Here is a 5145-nt window from a genome sequence, read left to right on the forward strand (position 1 = left end):
TTAACATAAAAAAGAAGCTTCTATCACAGGAAATTCCAAAGGTTTTAAAGTTTTGTGCCAGTAACTCAGGGCCAAGATCAGGCACATTACTCATTATATCACATTGTGGCAGACTGGATTTTCACCAAAAATAGTCACCATACTATCTCCCATCCCATATGATCTTACCTCTATCCATGGAGACATAAATGCTATGTTACCTTTCCTTAAATCTAGATGTGCTGCAAATGCAGTGTCATTAAGTGACATTTGACATTGGGTTATATGCAGTTTCTGACTAGGTTCTCTTGAAGACTAGATACTGATCTTGTTCTGTGATAAAATCCAGGGTCAGTTCCTGGCTGACAAATCTTACTAAGTTCATGGAGGACAGCAGCACCAATCTTAAGACTTATGAGCAGGAACCACTTCAGGGACTTCTAGTCCCAGAATCCCGAGGGTCTCTAAGGCTCATGCTGCTAGCTACTCTAATGAAAACCTAGGAAACAGAAATTAAAGGAAGGAAATGATTTTATTCAATGCTGGCGCTGAGGAAGACAGAGGAAATTTTTTTGCTTTATAACTTCATTGGGGGAGAGTAGGCAATAGGTGTTTTGAAAACCATTAGGAAATACAACATTACAATGTGACAATGGGTAGGAAGTCTCCATGCAGGAAAGGTCTTTCTTCTCTTTCTAAAAAGTCCATCAACCAGGATCTGAACCTCCTTGGTGTCAACAACTGCATGTTCTTTCCAGACAAGCATGTTAATTTTCTGTAAGTGAAATCCTGTAAGCTAAGAAGAGATGGAGATGTTAGATATGCTTATCTTTAGTGTTTAGAATACCATGTGAAAGGAATGGGCAGATGAAAGATAGGGAAAGGATTACAGAAGGAAGGCCAAGATATCACATTCTTCCCACTCTGTTAAAAGCACATGACGAAGCAGACCCAAAGAGAAGCCATGCCATCTTTCCTATGAAGTTTTCAATTTTCATGCACTCTAAACATTAGGTAGTATCATAAGTTCACACTTGTGCCTTCTCTAGTATACCAACTGCCATCATTTTAGGTAGTTAGTCAGACATTAGCAGACTTGGAATTCATTCAGGGTGAACCCCATCCTCATAATCAGACCCACCTCCTATCTCTCAGGTAACACACTAGTTTTAAGAAAAGAAAAAAAATGTATTACAATTGACCCTCCCTAGAATTTGAAATTCCATGGGAATGGACTGAGGCAGCATCATAATTGTACCTCCTTAAGACGTGAAATACCTTATGAGACAGAGAAAGATGGACATACCAGGGCATTATTCAAGATGACTAAAGTAAAGCTACTTCCTCCTGGCAAAACATAGCTAGTTTTAGATTTTTTTTTTTTTTTTTAAGAGAGACAGAGAGAGAATGGGAAGGCCAGGGCCTTTCAGCTGCTGTGAACAAACTCCAGACATATGTGCCCCTTTGTGGCACATGTGTGACATTGCATGCTGGCATCACTGGCTTACTTGGAACCCGGAGTTTCAAATGTGTTTTTAGGCTTTATAGGCAAGTGTTTTAGCTGCTAAGTGATCTCTCCAGCCCTAGATTATTTTTAAAAAGTTTTTCTTTTATTCTTTTAGTAGACTCAGTTTAAAAATCTACATTTTTTTGCCAAAAGAATGAGTTCTGAGCTGTATGTCTGGTTCTCAGTGCAAGCATAGCATTCTTAACTGCCCCACAAATTATCAGATCACAAAACGTATATTATTCCTTTCCTTGTGTGGTGGTTTGATTCAGGGTTCCCCCATAAACTTAGCTGTTCTGAATGCTAGGTTCCCAGCTGATGGAGATTTGGGAATTAATGCCTTCTGGAGGCAGTGTATTGTTGGGGGTAGGTTTATGGTGTTATAGCCAGTTTCCCCTTGCCAGTGTTTGGCACACTCTCTTGCTGCTATTGTCCACATTATGTTGGTCAGGGGTGATATTCACCCTCTACTCATGCCATCATTTTCCCCTGCCATCATGGAGCTTCCCCTCCAGTCTGCAAGCCAAAATAAACCTTTTTGCTTTTTTTTTTTTCCAGAAAGCTTCACTTGGTCATGTAATTTCTGCCAGCAATGTGAACCTGACTGCAGTACCCTGGGAGTTCATCACATAGGAAACTGTCCCTCAAATTGTTACAGAAAGTTCAAGAAATATAATACTGTTGCAGATTTTCTTGCTGTTGAGTTCTAGTCTTGAAACCATGATGAATTTGGCATATCAGTGAAGAGAAAATGTGTATCATCCATAACCATCAGGGAAATGCAAATTAAAACAATGATGAGATTCCACTTTATCCCAGTAAAGATAGCAAACATTAAAAAATCAAATGATGATAAGAATGTGGAGAAATAGGAACCCTTATTCACTGTTGGTGGGAATGTAAGCTGGTACAACCACTGTGGAATCAATATAGAGACTCCTAAAAAGGATGAATATAGAGTTATCAACAGACCCAGTTATTCCCTTACTGGGCATTTACCCTAAAAGCTCCATGCCTCAGTTCAAAGAAAGTTGCTCAACCATGTCAATAGCTGCTCAATTCATAATAGCTAAGATCTAGAATCAACCCAGATGTCCATAAATGCATGAATGTATAACCAAGATGTGTCATATCTACACACTGGAATTCAACTCAGCAGTAAGAAAAAAAATGACACAATGAAATTTGCAAAATAAAATGGTTGAACTTGGAACAGATCATACTCAGCTAACTCACACAAATACGATTGTTACATGGTCGTACTCATTTGCTATTCCTAATCTGGATCAGCCTGAGTTGCTGATAAACCTGTATAGCATCTCAAGGCTTGGACAATAGGGAGGGTAGGGCTTGGGAGTAGGGGACAGGTGGTAAGGACACAAAATTGAACCCAAACTGAACTGATACCACAGAAACATATATCCTGTAAGATAGAATAAAAGATTGGCCCCTCAACAGGACCTTAGGGGGGAGCACCTGAATCAAAGGGCTCTGGAGAGGGTGAGATGAAGCCTAACCTTAAATTTCTCCTGTTTGTTTATTTTTTTCTTTTCCCTTGGTGCTGGCCTGTAACTCCCAGAACAAGGATGCAGTTACTACTCAAAATGAGCTGTTGATCAGGTCTCCCAAAATAAGAAAGACTTCTGTCAGAGCACTTGATTACCCTCCAGAGGTTAATGGTAAGACCCTACTGCTGAAGACACTGGATGCTGTTGGCATGGAACATGGAGCTGCCTGGATGGGATCTGGAAGAAAGCTAGTCCCCAGAAAGTTAGCTCATCTAGTGCTGGAAGGAGCTACATGAGCTATCAGAAGAAAGTGGACAACATCTGACTGAGTAAATTGAGGTCTAAGCTGCTCAGAAGCAAACAACCTGACATGATGCTCACACAAGTGCAATAGTGGCACACAGCCATGATGAGTAACCAACTGCTCTTGGATTGGCTAACAGATCCACTCAGCGGAAAGGAATCCACATCCCAAACTGGGAAATAAGTCAGAATCATATCCAGATAATGATTTTGCTTTCCCAGATCAAGTTTGCACTAATTTGGGCTATAAGAGGGTCTACACTATTAAATTCTCTCTAATTAATAGTGGCTATCCCATTTAACCTGTGCTGAGTTCACTCTCTATTGGCGAATCTTCTTCTCTTTTTCAGACAGGAGTGGGACCTGAGGAGATAAGCATCCCATTGCACTTCACCTCAGCCCCAGCTGAAACCACAGACGGATTGGGAAAATGAGCAAGAGTGCTGCTTTCTAGCCAGACGTGGTGGCGCACACCTTTAATCCCAGCACTCAGGGGGCAGAGGTAGGAGGATCACCATGAGTTTGAGGCCACCCTGAGACTACATAGAGAATTCCAGGTCAGCCTGAGCTAAAGTGAGACCCTACCTCATAAAGAAAAAAAAAAAAAAAAAGAGTGCTGCTTTCTCAGTGAATCTGATATCAGCAATATCAGCAAAAGGGTGAAGGAGATAGATGCTGAAGATACTCAACACCTACCAAACCAGAGATTCATCCAGAGGCTCCTAAGAACCCATCACTGAAGTAGAGTTAAAATGCACCCAACATGGCTCAAGGAATTTTGTGGAAGAGGAAGCAGAAAGAATGTTAGATCCACAAGTTAGGACATTAGGCAGAGTTTTTGCCTCTCCCCCATAATTGACAGCTGCCCCCACCATGCATGACTCACAATCTCCATGGGGATGACCTGCATCCCTAACAAGGAGGGCCCCTTTGGTATTCACTTAATGAGGGAAAGGATGTACCAACATGTGTTGTGTAAATACTAAGTATGTCCAGAACTAATAAAAATAAATTTAAATAAAAGAGTAAGTAAGGCAAAGGAGATTTATTGAGGAAACCCAGAGTATCAGCACAGGCTTGGGATTTTGTCCAGTGCCCAAAGAAGAGCTAGAAGGGAAAGGAAAGGCTTCGCTTTGTGAGCTAGCTCTCAGAAAACTGGGCAGACAGCAGTATGATTTTCAGGCAATTTAATGGTTTTGGGTATGTACAGTACATTATCTTATTAAGGGTGAAAGTATCCCTCCCACAACCTTAGCATGAGGAATAGTGGAATCCTGAGGAATAGTCTCCTGGTCAAGTGATTGACAGGCTTAACTGTATTAACTCTTAAAGGAGGGGAAACCATCATAACTCTTAAAGGAGGGGAAACCATCATAGGCAATCTTATGTTTCGGGTAGCTTAGAATGTCATGCCAGGGCCAGTGACAGAACTTAGATATCTTCTTTTGACAAGGAGGAAATTTTCCTTAATAGACTTCAATAAAGTTCTGATATATCTATCCTCCTCCTTTTCATATGATATTTTAAATATTAAGGAGGGTAAAAGCTGATCATATGGGATGACTCCATCTTCAATGGCCTCCAGTCCTACTAATGCCTATCTAACTACCTAACAATACACATGAAGACATGTTAAGAATATGGGAGGAATAATTATTCACTTAATGAGGTATATACTTACCCCATTTTATACACATATACATACCAGAAGCCCTGCCCTCAAAGTAGGAAGGCAGTTGTTTATAGATCCTCGCCATTTACCTGCCCTCTTTCTGAGTTCTATCTCAGAATGCATAGTTTTTTCTTTTCCCACCTTTCTAACTCCCCCCTTCAGAAAGCAGCAAAATC

Source organism: Jaculus jaculus, chromosome 8 (genome assembly GCF_020740685.1).
Source record: "Jaculus jaculus isolate mJacJac1 chromosome 8, mJacJac1.mat.Y.cur, whole genome shotgun sequence".
NCBI lineage: Eukaryota > Metazoa > Chordata > Mammalia > Rodentia > Dipodidae > Jaculus > Jaculus jaculus.